At 38.9% G+C, this 16,104-nt stretch overlaps 1 pseudogene; it reads right to left on the bottom strand.

Moving 5' to 3' along the window:
- Nucleotides 1-14,212: 14,212 nt before the first annotated feature.
- Nucleotides 14,213-14,927, bottom strand: LOC109555059 (nudC domain-containing protein 2 pseudogene; annotated as a pseudogene).
- Between the last annotated feature and the right edge of the window lie 1,177 nt (nt 14,928-16,104).

The raw sequence follows: 16,104 nt of genomic DNA, 5'->3' as shown, positions 1-16,104 counted from the left end.
CCACTTTTGAAGACAGTTTGGAGGTTTCTTACAAAACTATACTCTTAATCACACAATCCAGCAATCATACTCATTGGTGTTTACTCAAAGTAATTGAAAACTTCTGTCCACAAAAAACCTGCACATAGATGTTAACTCCTAATCGTCAAAACTTGAATGCAACCAAGGTATACTTCAGTAGGTAAATGAATACATAAATTATGGCTTACCCAGACAATGGGTTCATGGGAAGTCACTTCAGTCGTGTCCAACTCTTTGCAACCCTTTGGACTGTAGCTGCCCGGCTCCTCTGTCCATGAGATTCTCCAAGCAAGAATACTGGAGTGGGTTTCAAGCCCTCCTCCCAGGGATCTTCCTGAACCAAGGATTGAACCCTTGTCTATTGTGACTCTTGCATTGGCAGGTGGGTACTTTGCCACTAATGCCACCTGGGAAGCCCATCTAAAGAACATGAAAACACTAATTTGAATATATATATGGACTCATATGTTCATCACAGCATTATTTACAAGAGCCAAGACAGGAAAACAATGTAAATTTTCATCAATGGATGGCTGGATAAAAAAGATGTAGAGACAACATGGCTGGGCCTTGAGGATATTCTGCTAAGTGAAATAAGTCAGAAAGAGAAAGCGAAATACTGTATGACTGTACTCATATTAAAAAAAATCTCTGTACCTCCCTCTAAGTTTTTCTGTGAATCTGAAACTGCTCTGAAAAGCAAATTATGTTTTAAAAAATTGTCAGACTCAAGTCCCGACATTTACATAATCACATTGAACCACATGGTCTAAATACATCAAATAGATGGCAGAAAGTGGAAGAGTGAATTTTTAAAAAACGACTCAGTTGTATCATATGCTTGAGAAACATTTCAAATATAATGATTTAAGTATATTGAAAGCAAACAAAAATATCATTGAAGCTTTATTTGTAATAGTAAAAAAGTTGTAAGCAATCAAATTGTCCTTTACTAAAGAATGATTAAAGAAACTGCTTCTTGCATACCATGGATTACTTGTTCAGTTGCTCAGTCTTGTCTGACTCTTTGTGACCCCATGGACTGAAGCAAGCCAGGCTTCCCTGTCCATCATCAACTCCCGAAGCTTGCTCAAACTCATGCCCATTGAGTCAGTGATGCCATCCAACCATCTCGTCCTCTGTCATCCACATCTCCTCCTGCCTTCAATCTTTACCAGCATCATTCCCATAAGGTGGCCAAAATATTGGAGCTTCAGCTTCAGTATCAGTCCTTCCAATGAATATTCAGGACTGATTTCCTTTAGGATTTAAGATGGTAGGCACTGAGTGAGGGCATCAGAGAGCAGACAGACTGAAACCACAATCACAGACAACAGGCCAATCTGATCACATGGACCACAGCCTTGTCTAATTCAGTGAAACTAAGCCATGCTGTGTGGGGCCACCCAAGATGGACAGGTCATGGTGGAGAGGTCTGACAGAATGTGGTCTACTGGAGAAGGGAATGGCAAACCCACTTCAGTATTCTTGCCTTGAGAACCCCATGAACAGTATGAAAAGGCAAAAAGATAGGACACTGAAAGAGGAATTCCCCAGGTTGGTAGGTAGCCAATATGCTATTGGAGATCAGTGGAGAAATAACTCCAGAAAGAATGAAGGGATGGAGCCAAAGCAAAAACAACACCCAGTTGTGGATGGGACTGGTGATGGAAGCAAGGTTCGATGCTGTAAAGAGCAATATTGCATAGGAACCTGGAATGTTAGGTCCATGAATCAAGACAAGTTGGAAGTGGTCAAACAGGAGATGACAAGAGTGAACATCGACATTCTAAGAATCAGCGGACTAAGATGGGTGAATTTAACTCAGATGACCATTATATCTACTACTGTGGGCAGGAATCCCTTAGAAGAAATGGAGTAGCCATCAGAGTCAGCAAAAGAGTCCGAAATGCAGTACTCGGATGTAATCTCAAAAATGACAAAATGATCTCTGTTCGTTTCCAAAGCAAAGCGTTCAATATCATGGTAATCCAAGTCTATGCCCCGACCAGTAATGCTGAAGAAGCTGAAGTTGAACAGTTCTATGAAGACCTACAAGACCTTCTAGAACTAACACCCAAAAAAGATGTCCTTTTCATTATAGGGGACTGGAATGCAAAAGTAGGAAGTCAAGAAATACCTGGAATAACAGGCAAATTTGGCCTTGGAGTACGGAATGAAGCAGAGCAAAGGCTAATAGAGTTCTGCCAAGAGAATGCACTGGTCATAGCAAACACCCTCTTCCAACAACACAAGAGAAGACTCTACACATGGACAGCACCAGATGGTCGACACTGATTATATTCTTTGCAGCCAAAGATGGAGAAGCTCTATACAGTCAGCAAAAACAAGACCAGGAGCTGACTGTGGCTCAGATCATGAACTCCTTATTGCCGAATTCAGACTGAAATTGAAGAAAGTGGAGAAAACCACTAGACCATTCAGGTGTGACCTAAATCATATCCCTTATGACTATACAGTGGAAGTGAGAAATAGATTTAAGGGACTAGATCTGATAGACAGAGTGCCTGATGAACTATGGATGGAGATTCGTGACACTGTACAGGAGACAGGAATCAAACCATCCCCAAGAAAAAGAAATGCAAAAAAGCAAAACGGCTGTCTGAGGAGGCCTTACAAATAGCTATGAAAAGAGGGGAAGTGAAAAGCAAATGAGAAAAGGAAAGATATACCCATTTTAATGCAAAGTTCCAAAGAATAGGAAGGAGAGATAAGAAAGCCTTCCTCAGAGATCAATGCAACAAAATAGAGGAAAACAATAGAATGGGAAAGACTAGTGATCTCTTCAAGAAAATTAGAGATACCACGGGAACATTTCATGCAAAAATGGGCTCAATACAGGACAGAAATGGTATTGACCTAACAGAAACAGAATATATTAAGAAGAGGTGGCAAGAATACACAGAAGAACTGTACAAAAAAGATCTTCACAACCCAGATAATCATGATAGTATGATCACTCACCTAGAGCCAGATATCCTGGAATGTGAAGTCAAGTGGGCCTTAGAAAGCATCACTACGAACAAAGCTAGTGGAGGTGATGGAATTCCAGTTGAGCTATTCCAAATCCTGAAAGATGATGCTGTGACACTCAATATTCCAGCACATTTGGAAAACTCAGCAGTGGCCACAGGACTGGAAAAGGTCAGTTTTCATTCCAATCCCAAAGAAAGGCAATGCCAAAGAATGTTCAAACTACCGCACAATTGCACTCATCTCACACGCTAGTAAAATGATGCTTAAAATTCTCCAAGCCAGGCTTCAGCAATACATAAACCATGAACTTCCAGATGCTTTTCTTCCAAGGAGCAAGAATCTTTTAATTTCATGGCTGCAGTCACCATCTGCAGTGATTTTGGAGCCCAAGAAAATAAAGTCTGTCATTCTGTCCACTGTTTCCGTATCTATGTGCCATGAAGTGATGGGCCTGGATATGCCATGATATTCGTTTTTTGAATATTGAGTTTTAAGCCAACTTTTTCACTCTTCTCTTTCAATTTCATTAAGAGGCTCCTAAGCTCCTCTTTGCTTTCTTCTGTAGGGTGGTGTCATCTGCATTTCTGAGGTTATTGGTGTTTCTCCTGGCAATCTTGATTCCAGCTTGTGCATCATCCCGCCTGACATTTTGCATGAGGTATTCTGCATAGAAGTTAAGTAAGCAGGGTGGCAATATACAGCCTTGACATACTCCTTTCCTGATTTGGAACCAGTCTGTGGTTTCATGTCCAGTTCTAACTGTTGCTTCTTGACCTGCAAACAGGTTTCTCAGGAGGCAGCTAAGGTGGTCTTTTACTCCCATCTCCTTAAGAATTTTCCACAGTTTGCTGTGATCTACACAGTCAAAGAGTTTAGTGTAGTCAATGAAGAAGAAGTAAATGTTTTTCTGGAATTCTCTTGATTTTTTGATAATCCAATGGATGTTGGCAATTTGATTTCTGTTTTCTCTGCCTTTTCTAAATCCAACTTGAACATCTGGAAGTTCTTGGTTTATGTACTGTTGAAGCCATTCAGGTAGGATCTAAATTAAATCCCTTATGATTACACAGTGAAAGTGACAAATAGATTCAAGGGATTAGATCTGATAGAGTCCCTGAAGAACTATGGGCAGACGTTTGTAACATTGTACAGGAGGCAGTGATCAAAACCATCCCCAAGAAAAAGAAATGCAAAAAGGTTGCCTGAAGAGGCCTTACAAATAGCTGAGAAAAGAAGAGAAGTGAAAGGTAAAGGAGAAAAGGAAAGATATACCTATCTGAATGCAGAGTTTCAAAGAATAGCAAGAGATAAGAATGCCTTCCTAAGTGATCAGTGCAAAGAAATATGGAAAACAATAGAATAGGAAAGACTAGAGTTCTCTTCAAGGAAATTAGAGCTATCAAGGGAATATTGCATGTAAAGATGGGCACAATAAAGGACAGAAATTGTATGGACCTAACAGAAGCAAAAGAGATTAAGAAGAGGTGCCAAGAATATACAGAAGAACTACACAAAAAAGATCTTCATGGCCCAGATAACCTTGATGGTGTGATTAATTACCTATAGCCAGACATCCTGGAGTGCAAAGTCAAGTGGGCTTTAGGAAGCATCACTACGAACAAAGCTAGTGGAGGTGATGGAATTCCAGCTGATCTATTTCAAATCCTAAAAAATGATGCTGTGAAGGTGCTGCCCTCAATATACCAGCAAATTTGGAAAACTCAGCAGTGGCCACAGGACTGGAAAGGGTCAGTTTTCATTCCAATCCCAAAGAAAGGCAATGCCAAAGAATATTCAAAGTACTGTACAATTGCACTCATTTCACATGGATTAGTACTCAGCAATAAAAATGAACAAAGTCTTCATACATGCATTAATTGGTATGGTTTAAAGGGCATCATTCATAGTGAAAACATCCAGTATCCAAGAGTATTATGCAGTATGATTGCACATATGTAGTTTTCTTGAAATAACAATGTTATACTGTTGGAGAAGAGACAATTGGTTTCCATGGGCTGGAATTGTGAGTGTAGAGGTGATTATAGAGGTGATGACAGAATGTTTGTATATCTTGTCTACACTCATAAAAGACTGACAGAACTATACTAAAACATTGTATCAACATCAGTTGATATGGTATTATAGTAACTCCTGGGTGCAACTGGATGAAACCTACCCAGAACATTTCTGTACTGTTTTTGCAACTTTGTACACTTTAAGTGGGTGAATTTCATGGTATGTGAATTTTATCTTAATAAAGATGTTTTTTGGAAAAGGAAGTTACAGCTTATGAGCAAAGTGATGTGATTTATTAAGTTGAATGTTTGGAAGTATTAGAAATTTTCGCAAACGACTGACATCTGTATTTACTGAATCCATTACTAATTTAATTAAACAAAACATAAATCCCTATTGACAGCCTAATTCTGTGAGATCTGCCTTTCTTCTGTGAAAACCAAGCAGGCAGTGTCTTCGGTGGTAGCTCTAAGTCCCCACACATCCCCACTGCACAGATGAAGAAACTGAGACCTTGAGAAGGGATGGCACTTGCAAATTAGTAAGTCAGTGGCAGAACAGTGACTAGAATTTGAATCTCCTAACCCCTTGTCCAAGGCTCTTACCACTGGACAACTTTTCCTTAACCTTCTTACTATCTTTTGCTTCCTCCTCCTTTCTGCTCACTCCTCCCTCAAAACAGCTATTTCAATTATTTGCTTCATAAATAAAAAAATTATCTTCCTTCTCTATCTCCTTCCGTTCCTCCTCTCTTCCATGTCTTTTCCTCTTCTTCTATTCCTTCATAACTTCCTCCCTTCTATTTAAAAAAAAAAAAAACAAACAAACAGGTCTACTATTTTCTTGGGGAGTGATTTCATTGGTTCTTTGTAGTTTATTGTAATCAAGGCCAGACTTTCCCCTCAACTCCCATCATTCTTCAAAATGTCAGATTCATCGTCTGGAGATTGCTTTACGAGCCCTAGGCAGTTAGGATGACAGATCTGGAAGCAGTTAGAGGAAGGCTGTCACACAAGAATGAGTTGAAGAGTGTTGAGGCAATTGCCATTCCACACAAACCTGGGGCTATGCACCTTCTTGATTTCTTAATCTTCTCCTTGCCCACTCTTCTCAGTGCTGCTGAGTGTCTATATTCAACGTGGGAAGCATGCATTTAAATCATTGCTTGGATGGAGGGTCACTATTTTTTCCACTAGTAAGGATATTTTATCCACTAATAAGGATACTAATCTGTCTTGTGGGCTTCCCAGGTAGCTCAGTGGTAAGGAAACCACCTGCCAATGCAGGAGATGCAGGAGATACGGGTTCAATCGCTGGATCAGGAAGATCCCCTGGAGAAGGAAATGACAACCCAGTCCAGTATTCTTGCCTGGGAAATCACATGGACAGATGAGCCTGGTGGGCTACAGTCCATCAGGTCACAAAGACTTAGTGACTAAAAACAAGTCTGTCTTGTATTTTCAGTCTTTATTTTTCATTATTTAGAAGGTGACTCATATCCAGCTATTGGAATGAAGGAGAGAAGAAGCCTTAGCAAGTGATGTGGGTAGAGGGTGTGGAGAAACTTATTCATTAATGCCTGAAGTCTTGCCACAGGGTAGATTGTCCTAAGGAAACACATAGGGCCTTAGGTAGGTGTTGGTGCTCTGTGGGATAATGTGGTCCAACATAGTCTTCTCCACAACTTGGGGAGCTGTCCTCTTCAGGAAACCAGATCTGGGCTGACTATTCAGTTTTGACTTACATGTTGTCTCTCTGCTTTTGTCAGAGATCCTCACTTTCCCCTTAGTAACTCTCCGGAACACTACTAAATCATATTTCTGTGTTTGAAATAACAGAACAGAGTATTAGCTCCAGGATGTCTCTCTGACACAAAAGGATTGCTTCTCCTTTCTTTCCTTCTCCAATGTTTCTATATGGCTGATCTATTTCTGCAATATTTATATTCAGCTTAGTGATCAGATCTACTCTTTCTTTCTCTTCTCTCTTCTCATTTTTTTCTTTTCACTATTTCACCTGGAATGTGACTAGAGTTGAGGCTGTGACTATGGTGGATCTAGAATGATGAGAGATGTGTGGAGCCTGATGTAGGAAGCACCATGGATCAATCTGTTGAGAGCATACCCAATTCTAAGATGGTGCTTGGACCTGGAAAAGACACAACCATAATGTGTGCACTCTTGGTGAGTTTCCCATAGGGATTATGAGCTATGTGATCATTTGTAGCACTTGGTGTTTCTTCCATTGAGGCAGAAGGTCCAGGCAAGAGAGGATACAGTCTCCACATTTTGAATCAGTGATTTGATTCATTCATTCATTCATCCATCAAATATTATTGAATACATGCTGAGAAAGAACACCAAGTGAACCAAAGAAAAACGTGAACTTAATTCAGTCTGGGTGGGACAACGGTGTGAGAGGGTTTTCAGTTCAGTTCAGTCCTTCAGTTGTGTCCGACTCTTTGTGACCCCATGGACTGCAGCACCCCAGGCCTACCTGTTCATCACCAACTCCTGGTATTTACTCAAACTCATGTCCATTGAGTCGGTGATGCCATCCAACCATTTCATCCTCTGTCATCCCCTTCTCCTCCTGCCTTCAATCTTTCCCAGCATCAGGGTCTTTTCAAATGAGTCAGTTCTTCATATCAGGTGGCCAAAGTATTGGAGTTTCAGCTTCAGCATCAGTCCTTGCAATGAATATTCAAGACTGCTTTCCTTTAGAATGGACTGGTTGGATCTCCTTGCAGTCCAAGGGACTCTCAAAACTCTTCTCCAACACCACAGTTCAAAAGTATCAATTCTTTGGTGCTCAGCTTTCTTTATAGTCCAACTCTCACATTCATATGTGACTACTGGAAAAACCATCGCTTTGACTAGATGGACCTTTGTTGGCAAGGTAATGTCTCTGCTTTTTAATAAGCTGTCTAGGTTGGGCATAACTTTTCTTCCAAGGAGCAAGCATCTTTTAATTTCATGGCTGTAGTCACCATCTGCAGTGATTTTGGAGCTCAAAAAATAAAATCTGCCACTGTTTCCACTGTTTCCCCATCTATTTGCCATGAAGTGATGGGACCAGATGCCATGATCTTTTTTTTTCTGGGTTTTAAGGTTGATTTGGGTTAGGTTTTAAGCCAACCTTTTCACTCTTCTCTTTCACTTTCATCAAGAGGCTCTTTAGTTCTTCTTCACTTTCTACCATAATGGTGGTGTCATCTGCATATCTGAGGTTATTGATATTTCTCCTGCCAATCTTGATTCCAGCTTGTGCTTCATCCAGTCCAGCGTTTCTCATGATGTGCTCTGCATGTAAGTTAAATAAGCAGGGTGACAATATACAGCCTTGATGTACTCCTTTCCTGACTTGGAACCAGTCTGTAGTTCCATGTCTGGTTCTAACTGTTGCTTCTTGACCTACATACAGACTTCTCAAGAGGCAGGTCAGGTGATCTGGTATTCCCATCTCTTGAAGAATTTTCCACAGTTTGTTGTGATCTGCACAGTCAAAGGCTTTGACATAGCCAATAAAGCAGAAGTAGATGTTTTTCTGGAACTCTCGGGCTTTTTCGATGATCCAATGGGTGTTGGCAATTTAATCTCTGGGAGAGAGTTTCAGGGAGTTACAAACCATGACATGGTGAGAAGAGTCTATAATGACCTTGAATTCTGAGTTTTCTTACTAGGTAGAAGCTATTACTCTCGGTTGAGACTGAGGAAGAGGTGGTTGTTAGTTGATGAGGAAAGGTGTAAAGGATGTGGGCTATGTCGACCTTGAGCTTCTGCCAGGTGACCATGTGGGTCTGTCCAGTGGGCAGTAGGAAACATGCCTATCAGCAGAGGGGCCTGGGCTGGATATCATGTTAGGCTGCATTAACAGGGATCATTGGAGACCATAGGTTTAAGTTAAAAAGATGGTTGCTTATGTGAAAAGATGCTCTACATTGCTAATTATTCAGTTCAGTTCAGTCACTCAGTCGTGTCCGACTGCAACCCCATGGATTGCAGCACCCCAGGCCTTCTTGTCCATCACCAACTCCCAGAGCTTGCTCAAACTCATGTCCATCGAGTCAGTGATGCCATCCAACCCGTTCATCCTCTATGGTCCCTTTCTCCTTCTGCCTTCAATTTTTCCCAGCATCAGGATCTTTTCAAATGAGTCAGTTTTTCACATCAGGTGGCCAAAGTATTAGAGCTTCAGCTACAGCATCAGTCCTTCCAATGAACATTCAGGACTGCTTTCCTTTAGGATGGACTGGTTGGATCTCCTTGCTGTCCAAGGGACTCTCAAGAGTCTTCTCCAACACCACAGTTCAAAAGAATCAATGCTTCAACACTCAGCTTTCTTTATAGTCCAACTCCCACCTCCATACGTGACTACTGGAAAAGCCATAGCTTTGACTAGACAGGCCTTTGTTGGCAAAATAATGCCTCTGCTTTCTAATATGCTGTCTAGGTTGGTCATATTTTTTCTTCCAAGGAGCAAGCATCTTTTAATTTCATGGCTGCAGTCACCATCTGCACTGATTTTGGAGCCCCCCAAAGCCACTGTTTGCACTGTTTCCCCATCTATTTGCCATGAAGTGTTGGGACCAGATGCCACGATCTTCGTTTTTTGAATGTTAAGTCTTAAGCCAATTTTTTCACTCTTGTCTTTTACCTTCATCAAGAGGCTCTTTAGTTCTCCTTTGCTTTCTGCCATAAGGGTGGTGTCATCTGCATATCTGAGGTTATTGATATTTCTCCCAGAAATCTTGATTCCAACTTGTGCTTCATCCAGCCCAGCATTTTGCATGATGTACTTTGCATAGAAGTTAAATAAGCAGGGTGACAATATACTGCCTTGATGTACTCCTTTCCTGACTTGTAAGCAGTCTGTTGTTCCATGTCTGTTTTTAACTATTGCTTCTTGATCTGCATACAGATTTTTCAGGAGGCAAGAAAGGTGGTCTGGGATTCACATCTCTTGAAGAATTTTCCATAGTTTGTTGTGATCCACACAGTGAAAAGCTTTGGGGTACTTAATAAAGCAGAAATAGGTGTTTTTCTGGAACTCTCAGAAAAATACAAATCAAAAACAGTCTTGTGAACACAGAGAACAGACCTGTGGTTCCAAAGGGTGAAGGGGATAGGGGAGGAGTTGATTGGGAGTTTGGGATTAGCAGATGCAAACTATTACATGTAGGATGGATAACAAAAAGGTTCTACTGTAGAGCGCAGGGAAATATATTCAATATTCTGTGATAAACCATAACAGAAAAGAATTTTTTTTTAAAAAAAGACTGTTGCTTAGATAGTGGCTTACATGCTATAAGATGCCATCTCCTCTTCTGCAAACACAGCTGGAAACTAAAGGTGCACTAAGATTAAATTTAGGAAAGACTTAAATGGGAGAAAGTTTTCTTGTATTTAAATTATTTTTTCTGTGTATTTGTGGCTCATGTATTGTTGTTGTTCAGCCTCTCAGTCATGTCTGACTCTTTGTGACCCCATGGAATACACTATACAGTTATAATAATGACATTTCCATCTTATACTTGTTATGTCAGGACACTTTTAGGACTTTGCTCTTGATAGTCATTGCCAAGACTGAGCTTACAACCTCTCACCACATCCCCCAATATGCAGGAACTTATCTCCTCAAGCCTAATGTGTGAGTTTTAGGCAGTTGGCAGATCTTTGGTAAAAAAAGTTGTTCAGGATAAATAGATCAGAGACCTGAAGACAACCTTGGGCTCAGGTACTTGAAGGCTGGAATTCTATGATATGATGCATCATTTATCTAGTGGATAGTGGCTGTCAAAATTTTAGATGTGGAACCTCTTATTCCAAGTTAAGCCTTCCACAGAAATCCACTTCACAAATATAAACAAGGCTGAACACTCTGGTGGAAGTGAGGACTGTAATCCCAGAGTTCTGCCTACCCGCTCACAGAAGTTGACTCTGACACTCAGCCACAGCACTCCGAAGACTTCCTGACCACAGCTGGGAAGGCTCTGTCCTGGAAGACCCTTCTTCAGACATGGACCTTATGCTCTTGCACAGACACCTATCTGTGTGGACCCCATTCTGTCCAATACACTAACTTCTAAACTTACTGTCTGGGTTTCCAGCACCGCCAACAAATATCACCTTAACCTCTACATTCTTAACATAAGTTATGATCCCGTTTCTTGTTTCCCAAATTCTTCATTGCCCAGTGAAGTTTATTTCTGGACTCGCTAATCAGCTCCACTGATTAGTGTGTCTACCCTTTAATCAATAACACAGAATATTTTTTTTAATTTATTTTATTTTATTTTTTAACTTTACAATATTGTATTGGTTTTGCCATATATCAACATGAATCCACCACAGGTATACACATGTTCCCCATCCTGAACCCTCCTCCCTCCTCCCTCCCTGTACCATCCCTCTGGGTCGTCGAAGTTCAGAAACAGTTAATAACCAACATAGTTAACCTAACTTTTTAAAAGAAAGTACACAAAAGAAAGGCATAACTTTCAGAATTGAAGCATATTATAAAACTATGGCAATTAAAGAGTAATTGTTAAAGACAAATTGCTTCACGTGAACATAGTCAATAAGTAAACATATAAATATGTTGAAATTTAGTCTATGCTGTATTGAAATTTCAAGTTGATGTAAAATAATGGACTTTTCAGTAACTGGGTGTGAGGACTTTGAATTACTCTCTGGAGGGAAAAAAAGCACCTCATAGGGCACATAAAAAGATTATATTCCAGATAATTGAAAAGTATAAATGTATCAAGCAAAATTAGAAAAAGTGTTTGAAAAATAATTAGAAAGAATTTCTATCATAGTATAGGAAATTTATAAAGCAAAGTACTGAAGCAGATTCATAAAGAATCATATAGTACATTTAAATTTTCTGCATGATAAAATCCCACATGGAAAAAATATTTTAAAAAATGCAAAATGACCCCTGTCTCTATGCCTAATTCATGGTGATGTATGGCAAAAACCAATGCAATATTGTAAAGAAAATATCTTCCAATTAAAAACAAATAAATTAGAAGCAAAACAGTGACAAAATTAGATAAATGTAAATCCTATAAGTCAATAATTTCAAGATATATAGCCCAGTTTTCTAAAAGAACAATGCATTTCACTAGGCAATGCATAGAAAGGAAGGTATTAGTAGCCAATCAGATGTGTATGAAAATACACAATCTCCTTAAAATCAGAGTAATGCAGAATAAACAATGAGATACTATCTCCACTCATCAACTTCATAAAAATAAAGTTTGTGCAAAATAAAAATTTTGATGTGCAACCCAGAGCAACTTCCCCTGAAACTACACAAAGACATTCATTGCAGATTTGTCTCCATTAAAAAAAAATAGAAATGACCTAAATATTTGAAAATAGAATAGAAATAAGATATGTTATGTTTTTATAAGGAAAACTAGGAAGAAATTTTAATGTTAAATACATGTGGCACATCTACTGTGATATAAATGACTAAGATATATTTTGAATAAAAACATAATAAAGTACACAGGGATAATCAAAGTATAATACCTGTATGTTTAAAAAAAAACCAAAAATAATGTCCACTGAACATTGTGCAGTTGTTATCAGAACCTCTACTTATAAATTCACATGGAAAAGTGTGGAGGAAAGATTTACTTGTCAGCAACAAAGAGAGAGATGGCCAGACGGGATATCGGTGGTAAACAGCATTTTGATTTCTTTACTAAAGAAGGTGTAATGTCAGTATTGCTTCCATAATTAAAATTCATTTAAATCTCTTATTTTGTATTATGGTTTAATAAGTTGACAGTGCGTAATGAATGAGATTAAAATAAAATATAAACCCAATTCTTTATTCAGATCAGATCAGTCGCTGAGTTGTGTCTGACTCTTTGCGACCCCATGAATTGCAGCACGCCAGGCCTCCCTGTCCATCACCAACTTCCGGAGTTCACTCAGACTCACGTCCATCGAGTCAGCGATGCCATCCAGCCATCTCATCCTCTGTAGTCCCCTTCTCCTCCTGCCCCCAATCCCTCCCAGCATCAGAGTCTTTTCCAATGAGTCAACTCTTCGCATGAGGTGGCCAAAGTACTGGAGTTTCAGCTTTAGCATCATTCCTTCCAAAGAAATCCCAGGGCTGATCTCCTTCAGAATGGACTAGTTGGATCTCCTTACAGTCCAAGGGAGTCTCAAGAGTCTTCTCCAACACCACAGTTCAAAAGCATCAATTCTTTGGTGCTCAGCCTTCTTCACAGTCCAACTCTCACATCCATACATGACCACAGGAAAAACCATAGCCTTGACTAGACGAAGCTTTGTTGGCAAAGTAATGTCTCTGCTTTTGAATATGCTATCTAGGTTGGTTCACAGCTGAATTCTACCAAAAATTTAGAGAAGAGCTAACACCTATCCTGCTCAAACTCTTCCAGAAAATTGCAGAGGAAGGTAAACTTCCAAACTCATTCTATGAGGCCACCATCACCCTAATACCAAAACCTGACAAAGATCCCACAAAAAAAGAAAACTACAGGCCAATATCACTGATGAACATAGATGCAAAAATCCTTAACAAAATTCTAGCAATCAGAATCCAACAACACATTAAAAAGATCATACACCATGACCAAGTGGGCTTTATCCCAGGGATGCAAGGATTCTTCAATATCCGCAAATCAATCAATGTTATACACCACATTAACAAATTGAAAAATAAAAACCATATGATTATCTCAATAGATGCAGAGAAAGCCTTTGTCAAAATTCAACATCCATTTATGATAAGAACTCTCCCGAAAGCAGGAATAGAAGGAACATACCTCAACATAACACAGAATATTTTTTAAAAATTTTTATTTATCTTTTAATGGAAGGATAATAGCTTTACAGAATTCTGTTGTTTTCTGTCAAACATCAGCAAGAATCATCCATAGGTATACATTGATTACTACAACCTTTTCTTAAAATCAGGTATTTTAAAAAAGTAGAATTTTATTCTACTTTTTTTTTCCTATTTAGAAAAGTTTATTGAACATAATTCCTGCATCACAATTATTGAAAGAAAAACTTAATTTTCCCTGAAAGCACCCTGTCATTTTACATGATCTATACCTTAAAACTTTTCATATTAAAAATACAGGTTAAATATGAAATTAGTAAAATGCAGCATATCAAACATCATGCTGAGCAAAAACAAGTCCAAAAGAAAAGTTGCCATGTATCAATAGAATAGTTCCCACAGTATTTAAGATGTTTCCTATGTAAATCATATTTGAATGCAATTTTTAGAACCATATTTAAATGTATTTTGCAATTTGTTAACTAAGCATCCACATTTTCCTTCCACCACATAATCAGTTCCTCTGATTACATTGGCAACATCTGCTAGGATCCACAAAATGCAGCAAGAAGATCAGTTATTTCTCATGATTCGAGAAATCTGGTCCACCTTTAGTGTAGTTTCCTGAGATTTCTGCTCCGCTGAAGTCAAAACCAGGATTTTCTTTCTGGAATCTCCCTAATGTAAGTTTTCTCTGCATTTGGTCTTGAACCCAAGGGTGAGCTGTATATTCATATTCTGGAAGATAAGTCCAACAATTTTTTGCATCTCTCCTCATCTTTGTAAAAACAATATGGATCATTTTTCTATCCTCCAGAGTCCATGTTCCCTCATCAGCTATTGTAGAGTCAAAGAGTTTGCCCTGCCACTACCTTGAGGATCCTGTGGCCACCCATGGCCAGTGCCACATGCTTGCTCTTCAGGCCACACTGGATATCCTGGGCGTGAGTGTCTAGTGGTGCTTGAACTTCAGTGAACACCTCCTTCGAGGTCTTGTACCATTGGCTCCACTGGGTTCCACATGGAACCACCCCACTGCAAGCCTCAAATGGGGCTGACATACTCTAGTTGATTCCTGGCCATGGTGGCACTGAGCAAGCAGCTATTCTACTTTTTCATAATTGTTTTAGCTATTCTTGTTCTTTTGCCCTTCCATTAATTTGTTTTTTGTCCTTCCATAAACTTTTTGAATCAGCTTGTTTATATCTACAAAAGAAATTCTGATGGAATTTTGATTGACATTGTTTTAAATGTATGGATCAATTTAGTGAAAACAGACATCATCACTACATTGAGTTGACCAGTCTATGATACTTATCTCTATTTATTTACTATTTATTTATGTCTCGATTTCTTTCATTAGCATTTTGTAGCTTTCAACACATAGATCTTGTGCATGTCTTGTTAGATTTATACCTAAATATTGCAATTTTGGAAAATGGTAAGTTTTTTCTGAAGAGGAAATTAATATATTAATGGAGATTATTTGTAAGATTTCTTGTTACATATGAAATGAAACTTGGTGGATATCTCTGGGCACATAACTTTTCAGCTGAAAGGAAAGCCTTCTAAAACTTAAATATTTTATAATAACTTAAGAATCTATTTGATCACTATAGAAGCAACATATACTCATCACAGAAATCAGAGCATTTGAATCAGTTCTGATGAGGTGGATGAAACTGGAGCCTATTATACAGAGCGAAGTAAGTCAGAAAGAAAAACACCAATACAGTATACTAACGCATATATATGGAATTTAGAAAGATTGTTGGTAACAGTGATGCTATATGGGAGACAGCAAAAGAGACACAAATCAAAGAACAGACTTTTGGACTCTGTGGGAGAAGGCAAGGGTGGGATGAGTTGAGAGAATAGCACTGAAACATGTATATTACTATATGTGAAATAGATCTCCAGTCCAGGTTCGATGCATGAGACAGGGTGCTCAGGGCCGGTGCACTGGGATGACCCTGAGGGATGGGATGGGGAGGGAGGTAAGAGGGGGTGTTCAGGATCGGGGACACATGTACACCCATGGCTGATTCATGTTGATGTATGGCAAAAACCATTACAATATTGTAAAGTAATTAGCCTTCAATTAAAATAAATTAATTAATTAAAATAAAGAAATCAGAGTAAATAATACTCATCATAACTCATCAGAAAATGGTGTTTAAAATTTTTGGTTTCTAATTTTTAAAATTGTAGTTGTATGTAAATACAGTAAATTTTATG

The sequence above is a fragment of the Bos indicus genome, chromosome X, assembly GCF_029378745.1.
Source record: "Bos indicus isolate NIAB-ARS_2022 breed Sahiwal x Tharparkar chromosome X, NIAB-ARS_B.indTharparkar_mat_pri_1.0, whole genome shotgun sequence".
NCBI lineage: Eukaryota > Metazoa > Chordata > Mammalia > Artiodactyla > Bovidae > Bos > Bos indicus.
Note: the sequence above shows the minus strand (reverse complement) of the source record. Positions and strands in the feature narration are given on the sequence as shown.